At 38.5% G+C, this 16479-nt stretch overlaps 1 protein-coding gene across 4 annotated transcripts in view; it reads right to left on the bottom strand.

Annotated features, from left to right (window-relative positions):
- Positions 1-16479, bottom strand: part of LINGO2 (leucine rich repeat and Ig domain containing 2) — a 2286714-nt gene that overhangs the window by 1724300 nt on the left and 545935 nt on the right. For all 4 annotated transcript variants that reach the window (XR_013272157.1, XM_077475131.1, XM_077475129.1 and 1 more), the window contains exon 3: positions 9419-9485. The gene's annotated coding sequence lies outside the window, so the exon portion shown is untranslated. The remainder of the gene's footprint in view (positions 1-9418; positions 9486-16479) is intronic.

Below are 16479 nucleotides of genomic sequence, written 5' to 3'. Positions count from 1 at the left end.
GCCTAGTGACATGAATGCAAGTGGCAGGAAATTTGGACCATCTGGCACAGATGTCCTCATTGGGAGCTTATGCCATTGACATTTCCTCTACATGTATTTTCCAGTGATAACAGTCTTCTTAACCAGGGCACAGACAACATTAACATTTTACAGAGAGTCTCTTACCCACTTCATCCAAAATGAAACAAGAAAACAGTTTAGCTGGAGTACCACTTCAATCTGCTTCACCACATCCCTTGCTTTACATTGTACCATGTGCGTGTCAATGACAAGAACTGGTTAACAGAATTACAGATACATTAACCGGCAAAAATAATTCCACATCTATTTTTTAGTAGTTTATTAAAGCGGAGGTTCACACAAAAATTAAACCTCCGCTTTTTGGAAACCCCCCCTGTGTCACATTTGGCACCTTTTAGGGGGTGCAGATACCTGTCTAAGACAGGTATTTGCACCCACTTGTGGGCATAGACTCCCACAGGAGTCTACACCTCTTCCCGTCCCTCCGCGCTGTCTGCTGGGACACACACGGGTCCCAGGAGATAGTGAGGTCCAGTTTGGATGCGCAGGGCGACTCGTGCATGCACAGTAGGGAACCGGGAAGTGAAGTTGCAACACTTCACTTCCTGATTCCCTCACCAAGGATGGCAGCGGCAGCTGCCGAGAGCCAAACGATTGATCGGATTTTGGTGCCGACATCGTTGGATCCTGGGACAGGTAAGTGTCCATTTATTAAAAGCCAGCAGCTGCAGTATTTGTAGCTTCTGGCTTTTAATATTTATTTTTTAGATGGACCACCTCTTTAAGTTGTTTGTGTAGAGATACTCTTGAATCTTTTTTTGAATCAAAACAGAAAACTGAACACAAATTCCTAAAAAATATATTGTTAATATAAGAAAAAAATAGATTAAACCATAAAGTCATTAAGACTGCTTCAGAGCACAGAGTTTCATGGACATTTATCACAGATTTCTGTTCTAGCAATGTAGCTCAAGATGAAAAACATTTTCTGTCTGTCCCTTAATATGCTATCTAAGAAACATTAGAACAGCTTTGCTGAGCCCACTGCTGGTGTGTGACAGATTTCAGGATTCCTAAGATAACCAGTAGATTGCTAGCTGTTGAGGGGAAACTTTGACCCTTCTCATGATGAAATCATTTGAGACGTGTGATTTATTTCTTCAATTACGGGTTTCATTTCTGGATATCTAACGCTAGGAGGCCATTTGAAGCTTACAATTTCACAAAATGAACTGCAAAGGCCTGCGAGTCTCTTTGTACACATGACCTCTTCTTATCTTCCATACCTCTACATCAAGCATGTTATTTACAGTTATCAGAAAATTACTAAAACAATTCCTACATGGACCAGGTAATTAAAAGCAAACCTTTTTTTCCGATTGACAGTAAACGAGAAAACTGCTGTCTAAAAAATCTAAAAATGTTAGTGATGGTATTTTTGTGTTTTAAATGTTTTCATATGTTTTAAATGTTTACATATATTTATGAAAAGTTTTAAGCATGCTCTTTCTGGATATTATCATATATATATATATATATATATATATATATATATATATATATATATATTATATATATAATGCGTACATTTAAAAAACTGTGCTCAAAACTGAGATATGCCTTATGCTTATATTGTAGATATTTATGTATTCTACATACAGGCATACCCCGCTTTTAAGTACACAATGGGGTGTATTGCTTTATGCAGCATATACTGTATATTTAACTGTGTGTGTTGATCAGTAAAAAAACATGTTGTTCTTCATGCTACAGGTCATATTTATAAAGCAGTGAAAGTGACATTTGCCAAACATTTACTGTAGGTTTGTCAATCACTTAAAACACATGTATTTGAAAAATACACCTGCAGAGAATGTTTGGTAAATGTCACTATCACTGCTTTAGTATTTTCCTGTTTGGTACTGCACAATAATTGTGCTGTACAGCTCCATTTAGGCAAACCTATCAGTCTGATCACAGTAGTTGAACACAAAAGACTCTGTATGTGATTTATTGACTGTATGTCTTCTGTTTTACTGCAAACTTAATTAACAGGGACTAGAAGACACTGTGTATATGTATATAAAAAAAACACACAATTGTGGAAATATAGAACAGAAAGAACTAAAACATAAATGTCACATAAAATTTATTTTCAATTACAAATTATTTGTGTATTTTGCCTAGACCAAGGTTATAACTAAGCACTAGGTAGACACAAAATGCATTATCCTCTCTTGTCCCCCACTGTGTGCATGATGTCCATCAAGAAGTGCTGCCCTCCAGATTCTATTGGTGTTCTTTAGTATGGCCAGTGCACCAGGTTGCACTTTGAGGAGCTTTGGAACAATGACTAGAAAGGCAGGTAAGCAGTGACCTAAAGTGGACTATAACCAATGTCTTACTCTTGACGTATGAGTAATTATCATACACATTTCTAAAATATTAAATCTTGCATTATTAACCGCTTACCAACCACCTCACGACAGTATACATCAGCAGAAGGGCTCGTACAGGCAAACTAACATACTTGTACGTGGCTCTTTAGGAGGCGGCAAGCTTTGTGAGTCGGGTCACGGGTCCCGTGGACTCGATCGCTGTGGGGATACCTGCGAACGCCTCACAGGGAGGAAGAACGGGGAGATGATAATGTAAACAAGCATCTCCCCATTCTGCCTAGTGACAGTGTCACTGATCTCTGCTCTTTGTGATTGGGAGCAGAGATCAGTAATGTGTCATACATAGCCATGCCCACCACAGTTAGAAACACTCCCCAGGTAACACGTAATTCACTGCCCCTAGTGGTTAACCCTTTCACTGCCAGTGTCATTTACACAGGAATCAGTGCATTTGTATAGCACTGATTGCTGTATAAATGACAATGGTCCCAAAAATGTGTCAAAAATGTCTGATGTGTCTGCCATAATGTTGCAGTCATGATAAAAATCACTGATAGCTGCCATTACTAGTAAAAAATAATAATTAATTAATAAAATGAATAAAAATGTCATAAAACTATCCCCTATTTTGTAAACTATAACTTTTGCACAAACCAATCAATAAGTGCTTATTGCAATTTTTTTACCAAAAATATGTAGAAGAATACGTATCAGCCTAAACGGAGGAAAAACTTTTTTAATATATATTTTTGGGGGATATTTATTATAGCAAAATGTAAAAAATAATGTGTTTTTTTCAAAAAATTTACGCTTTTTTTGTTTATAGCACAAACAATTTAAACACAGGGGTGATGAAATACCATCAAAAGAAAGCTAAATTTGTGGGATAAAAAAGGATGTCAATTTTGTTTGGGAGCCACGTTGCATGAAAGCGCAATTTTCTGTTAAATCGATACAGTGCCGAATCACAAAAAGTGCTCTGGTCAGGAAGGGGGTAAATTCTTCCGGGGCTGAAGTGGTTAAATCATATTACAGAATCTTGGGGAATAAATACTAATTCAAGTTTTATAAGGATATACTATGGTTTAACAATAAATAAAAAAAGGAATACTGTCACACCCTATAAATTAGGTTGGTATCAGGAAACATTGAGATACCAGCCAGGCATATAGGCCCATAACCTGTACAGGCATACCCCACTTTTAGGTACGCAATGGGGTTTATTTACTAAAGCTGGAAAGTGCAAAATCAGGCTCACTTCTGCATAGAAACCAATGAGCTTCCAGGCTTTATTACCAAAGCTTAACTGAACAAGCTGGGGTTAGAAGCTCATTGGTTTCTATGTAGAAGTGAGCCTAATTTTGCACTTTCCAGCTTTAGTAAATAAACCCCATTGTGTACTTAAAAGTGGGGTATGCTTGTACAGATAATTAGATGACTCTGGGGACATTAAAGGAATTACATGTCTAAAGGCCGCTGTTTAGGGCATTGTAGAACTCAATATCGGGAAAAGCTGTTAAGAAGTTTAAAAATGTCATAACCTATTGCGTGTTGGTTTCGGCAAAATAAAAATGCTGTCAGTTGTTATTGCAGGTCACACTGATCCAAATGCTATTAAGTTAAAAGCATACGTGTTTATGTGGGTGTGAGTTGTGGGAAAATTAAAAATACAATTTTTTTAAAAATATCTGCCATATAGAGGCCCTCAATTGAGTCCAGTGTAGAAAAATGTGACTTAACCTAAACCCTATGTAAGATAAAAAATTTCATTTTGCATGATTCATGGTTTCAAGGCTCATGTTGCATATTTCCATCTTGAGTAAATATTCAAGAGGACTGCTTGTAGTCTTTAGACTAGCTACTTCTTCCCATAAAGTAAAGGGAGAAGTTATAGAGAATGCATGTAAATCCTATATAAAGGCAATAACTTGTACTACTCACAGTCTCAGTCACATTTGAAATAGTATGGTCCATGATTCAAGTAAGGGCAGCTTTCATCATTGGCTTTAAATGAAAGTGCTTTGCCCAGACCTGAACAGGCATTTTCAGGTGGTACAGCTTATTTAAGCAGAATTTGAGATCACTACAAGGTGTATAGGTTAATGACCAAGCAATAATGAAGACATATAGAGAAACGGATATACAGTATATATATATATATATATATATATATATATATATATATAAAGGACTTGAGTTAAACAGTGGAAAAGCTGTTGCAAAGTTTACCGGTAAGTCCTTCTGTATCTCATTTATTCAGCAGTTATATTTTGACTGACAAACAGACTTCAGTCTGTTTCTCAGCAGTAAATTAGGTTGTGTTGTAGATGGAAATTAGTCTATATTCCTAGGGGGTAATGAGTTGGGATTTATCATCCAAATCTACTATGCCGCTACAATCAACAACTTTTTCTTTGCTGGTTTCTAAGATTCTGAATTTGCCTTCAGCAGAAAGTTGAAAGGTTCCATATTTCAAAAAGCACCTGTCATCCTGGGGAATAACTGGTAACTCTATCAGAAGCACTACACAGTAAAATATATATATAAGATGTGCAATACTCATATGAATATCCTGCAGTTTACAAAGAAGAAAGAGCTGGGTTATGTAATTATTCATGGATACATTGCATCACATAGCATATAGTAACCTGACGTTTTAAATAATGGAGCAAAAATATAAAAATAAATCATAAAAATTAAATGAAATGCAATACATAAGAAAATGTGCTTAAATCTATCTATGATGCATGTTTGCTTATTATTTTAACTATTATTGGAAAAATTATTTTGGTTAGCTCTAAATCCTGAATTTCATCCTGTTAACAACTGATTTTGCAGCCTTCTAAATTGCAAGAGGATCTGAAACAGGGAATTTGTAACTGGTTAGTTTTTATAATAGCTTTGACTGTTGGATGGTAAAAGCTAATACGCCACTTTGGAATGAAAGTCAATAGCAATGACTCCCGAGCCCTGACATGTAAGGAATAACAAATATAAAGTATATTTTACACCCACCCTTAAAAAAATAATAATAATACAAATTACAGTTATGAGAGGAGCGCCCCATGTAGCTATAATTGTGATCTGTGTATCCATTTTTCTCTATCACATTGCTCCATGCTAAATAACAAGTATGGGTGTCTTAGCTTAGAGAGTGCAACGTTTTCATATGCCTTATCTTGGTAAAAGCCTTTGCATAAAATATTCAATCATCACACAATCATTGCTACGAAGAGACCAAGATGAAAACAGCTTAGTGTTCTGCTGTTAAAAATTGGTTATGAAGCAAAGTAAGGATGTGAGATTTCACACAAGGAATTGACCACTTTCTGACCCACGGATTGTGTACCAGTGCTGGTTCTCTTGCAGTGAAGCTGAATACATTCAGCACATTTAAAGGTCACAGTGATGTGCTTTACAAATATGCACTGCACTTCACTAGCCGTGGGAATCTGAAGCCAATGGGAGCACAACAGTAATTAATAAAGAGCTTTCAAAAAAAGAAGATTTAACAACTTGAGAAGAACTTAAGAAGAAAACGGTCACGTTCCATGTCAAAGTCACATGACCACATATCCTCGAGTAGTGGAGTTCTCTGCATTAGGCAGAGAGAGATTCCTTTCATGCCATCCATTGTGTACAATTGTATGGCTAGCTGTGATTGGTCACAATGATCACACGGTACAGACAGGGCCAATCACAGCCCATCTAGCCAATCACAGCTAATCATAACAATACACACTGAAAAAATATGTTTCATTCAGTAAAAATGGTTGCAGAATATCTTTGGATTTCAGAGCACAAATATTTGTTTGCTAATTGCTATGTTTAGCTGATTTTAATAATTTTCCCTATACAATCTGGAGGGGAGTGGCTAAATTCTGTGTATATATTTATTTTTGATCCATTGTAGGCGCCATCCTATAATGAGCTGAAGGTACTATGCCTACTCTATTTGTAATTTCTAGGTATCTCAGTTAGGTCTGCTGGTGGGCTCCTCCCTATCCTGTTAAACATAAACTGTGACAGTCATATACTACAAACAGCGCTAATGTTGAGCAAATATGTGGCCAACTTCACAACAAAAGTCCTTAGGAGCAGTGATGAACATTACAGTGGTTCAGAGAGAGTTCATAGGTGATCCTAAAGAATGTCACACAGTGTGCACGTTCCACCAATCCTTCAGATTCCACCACATGAAAACACACTCCCCTCAGGGGGTTAAACTCACCAGAGCTATATAATAAAAAAGCCTTCAAGAAAAGTAAGCCTCTGAGCCATACACTGCAGTCACCACCATTCCAGGAGATTACCAGATGATAAGAGCTCCGATAAAGATCATAAACAAAACAGAGCGCACATAGCATAATCTCGTTTATTGATAAAAAGAGCCCATCACACCAAATGTCCCCCTATACATATATACGTACAAAAACACAGCAGTCAATGTAGCACTGTAATCAAGCGTGCACTTCACTGTTTTCATCCGGTATCTCCGTCTGTATAACCAAGGAGTGACAAAAATCACTTCCTTGTTCCGGATCCAACAGCAGTGGAGCGCACGCGCACTTCCGGCCTCATTTAGGTCGCGCCCTGATGCATTTCATCATATTCTGACTTCAACAGAGGACGTGCCTACACAACAAAAGACAGGCTTCTATTGTCCTAGACCGCCATAGCCAATCACAGTGCTTCAGCATGACAACAGGCGCAAGTTGCCACAGCCAAAGTAAACATTGATGGCATCCTACAGGCAGGGGAGAGGAACAAAAAGCACACTGCACTATTTAGATAATAAATACAACAAATGGATCCAAAAATGTCAAATATTAGCACAGGTTGGAATGGTTATACACCGACCCTCCATATCATCCCATGCCCTCATTCATATTAAATAGTACATAACATTTTCTTGATCATAGCAACGCTAACACCATCATAGAACAAAAATCAATACTCAATCATGGTGCGGCAATAACAATGAAAATACGCAATTAATTACAGGAATTATATTAAAAAACATGATATTTTAAAAACCTATAAAATTACAAAAAAAAGATAAAAATTCATATAAAAAACTAAAAACACTATACTCGGATAAAACCACTTTCTGTATACATAATTAATAATCACTTATAAAACAGTTAATATTGAGATCGACATTTAACCCTTTCGGTGATAAAGTGTCTACCAAAAAAATCCATTGGGTCTCTCTCTTAGATAGGTCCCTAAACAAATTAGAGCCCCTTCATTGTGGCTTCAAGTGATCGATACCCCAAAATTTAAGACCAGATGCGTCTTGGTTGTGAATTATTTTAAAATGAAGCAACGCATTGTGGTCTTCAAAACCTATTTTTATGTTGGCTATGTACTCTGCAATCCTGATTTTTAAAAGTCTCTTGCCCGCGTGGACATTGCAGAGCATAGACCACATAAGAAGTGTTGCATGTAATAAATTCTTTGATGATGAATTCCTTATTGTTAGAAGTTGATGTAAATATCTCAAGGGCCTTCAATGGCCTATTTACTTCCCTGCAAGCCTGACATTTCCTGCAGCAAAAAAATCCATCTCTGTCCCAGAAAGTGGAAGGCCTAGCAGGAGGATCTAACACTTTCCTCACAATTTTATCTGCAAAGCTCAAAGTCTTTCTATAGATAAACCCTGGTTTGTGGGGTAATACTGAATGCAACACTTTGTCCATAAGAAGGACATGCCAGTGGGTGGCAAAGATTTCCTCCAACTCTCTATATTGGGAATGAAATCCAAAATGAAGATCCACTCTCAATCATTTTTGTTTGAGATAGGGGGAGCCTCATCCAAAAAGCCATCTCTAGGTAACACAGCTAATTCCTGAATCATAGAATCCAACACCTCTTCACAGTAACCTTTCTCAATAAATTTCTTCTTTATGATTTGCGCTTGTAATATGAAGTCCATCTCATTAGAACAGTTCCTTTTTACCCTAGTGATTTGCCCCTTAGGGATGTTTTTTGGTCACATACAGTGATGCCCACTATCAATGGGCAAATAACTGTTAGAGTCAGTAGGCTTGAAGTACACCTTAGTTCCCAACCTGTTACCTTGCCTAAAAATATTAACACTTGAAAGATGTATCTCACTTTGACTGTACTCACTAGTCAACTTAATATTATTCATATTTGAATTTAATTTGTTTAAAAGTTAGGTACGAGAGACGGAAAAAAATGTTTTATCCTCCCACTCCCCCATGAATAAATTTGCTATACTGGGGGCAAATTTAGCCCCCATCACAACACCCTTACATTGGGAGTAAAATTCAACATTGAACCAAAAAAATGATGACCTAAATAAAAGTCTAGGGCATTGCATATAAAAACGTTATGGTTGTGTGTTATATCATCACGCTGGCACATAGTCCAATTACAGACCAAAATTGAATTATCATGCTGAATGATTGAATACAAGGATGACACATCCGCCATCACCAGATAGATTTTTATATATGAACACTTTATACATTAATTAGCACTGCACTTATGGGTTTCAAACTTGTACTTTTACATCCAATGTATTCGTTTAATCTTTTCTCATTAGCTGGGGTTGCCTATGCTATATAAACTTGAAGTCTATCCATTATGTTTTTATCAGTAAGGACTGATTGTTCTTATTTTTTATCAATTGTCTTTTGGAATAAAATTACACTTTTATATATGTGTATTTTAAAGGATTTTTAGATTTTCACTTGCCCTCCTCTGAAAGCTATCTAGAGCAAGTTGGCTGGTTCAGGGCTTCCAAGAGTTGTAGGAGGGCCAGGCTCACTTCTAAATTACAGCCAGGAGCCAGGCAAAACATTATTCAACCCAACAATCTTCAGTAAATTATTCCAAGGGTTTGAAAACACTGAAATAAACAGATTGGATAAAAATGAAACTCAATATTTCACACCACTAAGATTCTTTAGTGACTATTGCCCTGCCTGTGCCATAAGATTGATATAAAAATGTTTCAATAAACTTACTTATGAAGTCTTGCAACATTCTTGCTAAATCCAACATATATGATCAACACAGGATCGGAGTGGGGAGCTGCGGAATCAGAAACAATAAATAAGCAAACTGTTACATTGTGTATTCTTTTAACTAAAAACTCAGTATTCATTTAATCATTTTTGGAAAGATACAATGATCAACAAAATGTATATCTAAAGCCTTTTTTTTCACAAAGAATGGAAACCTCTGTCAGGTTTTTATTGCTTCCTATATCCTCATTAGGGAGGTTCACCCTGGTGAGCAAGTAAAGGGAAATTTTGAATTTTATAAAGGAGGTCATAACTGGAGTAGAGAAGGAACTTTTCCAGTGTAGGAATTTGTTGCAGTAAAAACTGTCTATGAGTTGATATACGTTATCTTCAGTTCCATTGTTATGCTATTGATATTCAGTAGCAACCCAAACACACTCATCCATATCTTTATGGACCTTGCTTTGTACCCTGTTCCAAATCATTTGGTAGAGGGGGCTTATGGTGTGGGGTTATTTTTCAGGGGTTGGGCTTAGTTTCAGTGAAGGGAACTATTAAGGTGCCAGCATACCAATACATTTTAGACAATTTCATGATCCCAACTTTGTGGGAACATTTTGGAGATGGCCTCTTTCTGTTCCAACATGACTGCACACCAGTTCACAAAGAAAGATCCATAAAGATATGGAGGAGAGTCCTGACTTCAACTCGATAGAACACCTTTGAGATGAATAAGAGAGGACACTGCGGGTCAGGCCTTCTCATCCAACGTCAGTGCCTGACCTCACAAATATGCTTCTGGAAGAATGGTCAAACATTCCCATAAACACACTCCTAAACCTTGTGGACAGCCTTCCCAGAATAGTTGAAGCTGTTATAGCTGCAAAGGGTGGACCAACTCAATATTGAACCCTATGGACTAAGACCGGGGTGCTATTAAAGTTCATATGTGTGTAAAGGTGTCCTAATACTTTTGGTAATATAGTGTATGTGTGTGTGTGCCTGTGTGTGTGCGTTGTGTGTATGTGTTTGTGTGTGCATCACACAAAGTACAGAAGTTTGACATTTTTGTGGGTATGATCTTCTCTCTAAAAATACCCTACTGAAGCTGGAGATTATACAAGTGTTCTAAGCCTTTTTTTCCTTTCTTTCTTTGGTCGCATGTGTAAGTGGGGGCATCTTTCTGCTGCTAAGTGTCTGCCTAAGTTAATGTATCTTTGTGACTAGCATAAACGTGGTAATAATATTTTAACAGTGAATATCTGACATTTTCTTCTTCTCCCCTTTCAGTTCTTTGTAAGGATACTGTAGATGTTATCAATGCAATTATTTTATCACTTTGTATAGAAACTAGAAAGGAGATAACCTTCATGCAATAATAAAGCAGAAAGACTAAAAAGATTTTAAAGTTATGATGCAGACTATTTTGGCATGTAAGGAAGGTAGCCCCATAGAAAAACAGAAGATTGATTTGAAACATGTATACAAGGCAGCTTCTTGAATGCATGATAAACACAACTAGGCAGGCAGAGCAGAAGTTTGTCTATTTTTATTTAACTTACATAAGAACTGTACTGTATGTTCTTTTACACATTGAAAATAGCACCTGTTTTGTATTTCAAACCCATTTTGAGCTTCTTCAGCAGCTGTTCTCGAGCTCAGAACCTGCAATTTAACATGAAGCTGCTAATCTTGATAATGTAGAGTACTAGTTTAACAACAGTAACAATTTACATCTAAAGACAATTAGAGATCAACCAATAATAACTGCAAAATCAAAGGGTAAAAATTGCTGTATGTTTTATAGCTATTTTATAAAATATTTCTTGTCGTCGTATTATGGTACACAATCTTTTGTGAATAAACATTTCAAAGCTCATAAAACACCTACACATGATATTTTGACATATTTGCAAAGTTACTGGGAAAGTGAACAAGGCATGAATAACAGCACGCAATGTTGAGACTAGAAATGACATGGAGCCCACTCCCCCAATTCCCTTTGTGTCTGGTATGAATTTTAAGGGGGAACGGAACACAACACAAAAAAAATAGAAAAAAGTGTGAGGTCCTCCCCTCCAAATCCCTATTAGACTCATTATTAAAGCATGCATCCTGGATAAAGGGGTAAAGGGGACAAGCTTGCAGGCCCACTCTAGATCAATATCAGGCCACAGACCTTTAACATGATGGGGTATTTTGTTGGGGGGGGGACGTTGAGGACAATGACCTCTTTGGATATCTGGAAGCCCCTGTTAATAACAAGGCCCGTCTCCCCAGATACTTACCCTTAGGTGAATGAGTGGAGCTCACATAGTACCCCATTCATTGACATAAAAAGTATAAAGTCTAAATAAAGGCACACACTTTTTAACAAGACCTTTATTAACAAATAATAAAAAAAAATGTCATGATATCAATCCATTGTTAAGCGCATTCATCCACTAGTGCAGATCCCTGTAAATCATAATGAGCAATTTCTACCACCTTGCCAAAATAAAAAACTGTGAATTACCTTTTTCACGACCGGGAAATGTTTTGCTATACACTGTGCTACTTTAAATTATACACAAATTCATTTTTTTTATAATTTTTCTACACAAATAGAGCTTTCTTTAACCACTCCCCGACCGGCGCACGTCGATGTACGTCGGCAGAATGGCACAGGCAGGCATATTGGCGTACAGGTATGCCCATTTTAATATGCCGCCCTGCCATCATGTACCCGCCACCGGCGACGCGCTCGCATGCTGGTCGGAACCCCTGTGAGTCCGGTCACGAGTCCCGCGGACTCAAATACTGCAGGGATACCCGCGATCATCTCACGGGGTGGCTGAACGGAGAGATGCCGTTGTAAACAGCATCTCCCCGTTCTGCCTAGCAACAAGTGATGCTGATCTTTGCTCTATGTGATTGGAGCAGAGATCAGTGTTCACTAACACAAAGCCCAGCCCCCCACAGTTAGTAACACGCCCCTATGAACACTTAACCCCTACACTGCCATCCCCTGGTTAACCCCTTCACTGCCAGTGTCATTTACACAGGAATCAATGCATTTGTATAGCATTGATTGCAGTATAAATGACAATGGTCCCAAAAATGTGTCAAAAATGTCTTATGTGTCCGCCATAATGTCGCAGTCACAATAAAAATCGCTGATCGCCGCCATTACTAGTAAAAAAAAAGATGAATAAAAATGCCATAAAACTATCCCCTATTTTGTAAACGCTATAACTTTTGCGCAAACCGATCAATAATCGCTTATTGCGTTTTTTTTTTACCAAAAATATGTAGAAGAATACGTATCGGCCTAAACCGAGGAAAAACATTTTTTTTATATATTTTTGGGGGATATTTATTATAACAAAAAGGAAAAAATAATGCATTTCTTTCAAAATTGTCGCTCTATTTTTGTTTATAGCGCAAAAAATAAAAACCGCAGAGGTGATCAAATACCACCAAAAGAAAGCTCTATTTGTGGGAAAAAAGGACGTCAATTTTGTTTGGGAGCCACGCCGCACGACCGCGCCATTGTCAGTTAAAGCGATGCAGTGCCGAATCGCAAAAAGTGGTCTGGTCTTAAGCCAGCAAAATGGTCCTGGGCTGAAAGGGGTTAAGTGACATTTGAGCACCACTAGATTATTCTTTTTTATTATAGAATAAATGCCTAAAATTTTGGAAACAAAATCCCAAGATGTTTTACTTTCTGTTATAAGACATCCAATAAAATCAAATTTCTCCATACATTTATGGTCATGGTGTATTGTGCTACATGTTGCAAGTGCTGACAGGGATCGGGGGCTGATCCTGCATTTTTGGGGGCACTATACTATTGGGGATACTAGTATAGTTCTGATCATGATCAAGGTACTGATTCGTACAGACACTATACTAGTAATGGCAGAGATATATAGTGGTTCATTTATTTACAACCATTGACAGAGTAGAGGAAGCTGTCATATACAATATATAATAGCAGGGGAAACATTGCTATGTGGCATTCAGCTCTCGCCTAACAAGCTAAAAGTGCAGCTAGATTAACACCCGAACAAGCAAAGTTTAGTCTGAACCTGTGTTCGGAGTGAACCAAGAGCTCCTACCTAATTGGGACACTAAGGAGGTTATTTACGAAAGGAAATTCCACTTTGCACTGCAAGTGCACTTGGAAGTGCAGTCTCTCTAAATCTAAGGGGTAGATCTGAAATGAGGGGAAGCTCTGCTGATTTTATCATCCCATCATGTGCAAGCTAAAATGCTGCTTTTAATTTTCTTTGCATGTACCCCTCGGATCTACAGCAGCTTTACTTCCAATTGCACATTCAGTGCAAAGTGTATTTTCCTTTAGTAAATAAACCCTTAAGTCATATGGGTCAGTTGGAACATATCTTACAATTTTATGTCAAGTTTTACATCTGTTATGAGTTCTGAGAGTCACACAATCTGAAACTCCATTTGCCTTCCTGATCATACTTATTTGTTGCCACTATATTACAATTAAATATAGAAATGTACAGTTTTCACACATGGACAAAATAAAACAGTGGTGTCATACCTCACACACTGGGATTAATTTACTGAAACTGGAGGGTGCAAAAGCTGGTGCAGCTGAGTATGGTCACCAATCAGATTTTAAATTCAGCTTGTTCAATTAACCACTTGCTTACTGGGCTCCTAAACCCCCCTCCTGACCAGACCAATTTTCAGCTTTCAGCGCTGTCACACTTTGAATGACAATTGCGCAGTCATGCTACACTGTACTAAAATTAAATGTTTATCTTTTTTTTTCACACAAATGGAGCTTTATTTTGGCGGTATTTAATCACAGCTGGGGTTTTTATTTTCGCTAAACATACAAAAATAGACAGAATAAAAAAATAAAAAAAAGTTTAATAGTTTGTTATTAAATTTTGCAAACAGGTAATTTTTCTCCTTCATTGATGTTCGCTGAGGAGACTGCACTGATGGGCTGCCCTGATGGACAATGATGGGCTGCACTGATGTGCACAGATAAGGTGACACTGATAGGCACAGATAAAACAGCACTGATAGGCACAGACAGGAAGGACATTGATGGGCACTTGTAGGTGGCACTGATGGGCACTGGTAGGTTGCACTGATATGGACTGGTAGGTGGCACTGATGGGCACTGATGAGTGGCACTGTGGGCACTGGTAGGTGATATTGATAGGTAGCACTGGTGATGACACACTGTGGGCACTGATAGGTAGCACTGATGGGTGGCACTGTGGGCACTGATGGATGGTGCTGGTGGGCACTGGTAGGTGGCGCTGGTGGGCACTGGTAGGTGAGGCTAGTGGGCACAAAAGCCTCTCCGCGATCAGGACTGATGTCCCTCTCACAGCCGCCGGTGATCAGCTTTTTTTTCTTCTCATCCTATCAGAGTGAGGAAAAATAAATTGTCAATTACCGGCTCTGTTTAGGTCACATGATCAGCTGTCATCGGCTCGTAGACTCGCTGATAACAGAGCACGCCACGAGCGTTCTGCAGGGGGTGCGCAGGCCACTCATGCATGGGTGGATGTCCATGGACGCCCTCACGGCAAATTAAGTCCACCCTGTAGCCATCTTTCGGCTATAGCACGGACGGCAAAGAGGTTAAGCGTTGACAAAAAACAACAACCTGGAAGCTGATTGGTTTCTATGCAGAGATGCACCAGATTTTGTACTCTCCAGTTTTAGTAAATCAACCCCAGTGGTCCTTTTCCAGCGAGATTTCACCTATAGCACACACACACACTCATCTCCCCTGTGTGTCCTTCTGCCAGCTCTGTGCCACAGTGACCAGCTCCCTTTACAGAGGCACCTCACTGTGCAGTCCCCACATGCCCAGCACTTAAATTGCATATTAAAAAGTATACATCAAGTGAATTCTTCCCCAAGCACACAACTCATTTAGCAGTATCAATGCCAGTGGTGGCCGTTCCAGTAAACATAGTTTTCTAGGCCATTTAGCTAGCAGACAATGTGCATTATCCCCTCAGTGATCAGTCTAACCATAAGGAGCATTAAAACCTGAGTAACCCATCTCCTGTGTGTGTACATTTATTCATCACTGATAAGTTTCTATAACATGTGCTTTAATCCCTCAATGACATGTGTGCAATGTATGTGCAAAACCTCTCAATGACCTATCATCAATGAATGAGAATGATTCCCTTAGAAACCAGTACCCACCTTAATCTTAGATCCCCCACACACCTGTTCATGTCATGTTCAGTTTTCAGCTGACGTGTATTAACCCTTTAGCAGCTAGCCTCCAGCACAGATGTGTGAACCCCTCCTCACTCAGTCTACAGAGAATGTTTGTTAACCCCTAAGAACTCAGCCTCAGTGAATGTGTCTTAATCTGTCAGTACCTAGTCCCCAGGACATGTACCTTGACCTCTCTGCACCCAGTACCCAAAATATGTGTGTCAACCTCTCAGCAAATAGCTTGTGACTTGCATGAACTCATCAGTGGACAGTTGTGAGTACATCTGTTGCACTCTCAGGACCCAGCTGCCAGCAAATGTTTTAACCCATTATCACCTAGTCTTCAGAATATGTGTTAACCCCTCAGAGGCCAGTCCCCAGCACGTGTGTAATAGCCCCCAAGTGTGCTGTGCCCAGAACATGTGCATTACCCCAAACCCCACCCCCCATCCCCACCTTCCCTGGTCTCCAGAGCTAGTGTGAAAATTCCTTTACAGTTATTTAATGCACCATGCCAAATATCAGTCGTATAGCCAATACCTAAACATAATACCTAAACAAAGCCATGCCCCATCATTTATGTTCACTGCTCCTGGACTTCATGATGCAGCCCCTGCTATCAATCTTAATTGTTTCCTACTCCACTGACACTTTCTTTCTGATTCCGTTTTAGTTTTCCCATGCACCACCTTCATAATCTGGCTTGGTGCTGACACTCCATGCTCTCACACCTATTTTCCCGTTTTTCGACCAGAACAATTTTTACATTTCAACTATCAATCTATTATTTCAGTGAAAAAATATGTTTTTCTGGCAATATTGTCTAGAAAAAAAATATATTTTCTATT

The sequence above is a fragment of the Lithobates pipiens genome, unplaced genomic scaffold (genome assembly GCF_037356315.1).
Source record: "Lithobates pipiens isolate NorthernLeopardFrog02 unplaced genomic scaffold, aLitPip1_a1.2 Scaffold_13, whole genome shotgun sequence".
NCBI classification, from domain to species: Eukaryota; Metazoa; Chordata; class Amphibia; order Anura; family Ranidae; genus Lithobates; species Lithobates pipiens.
This window is presented reverse-complemented; position numbering and strand designations above follow the sequence as displayed.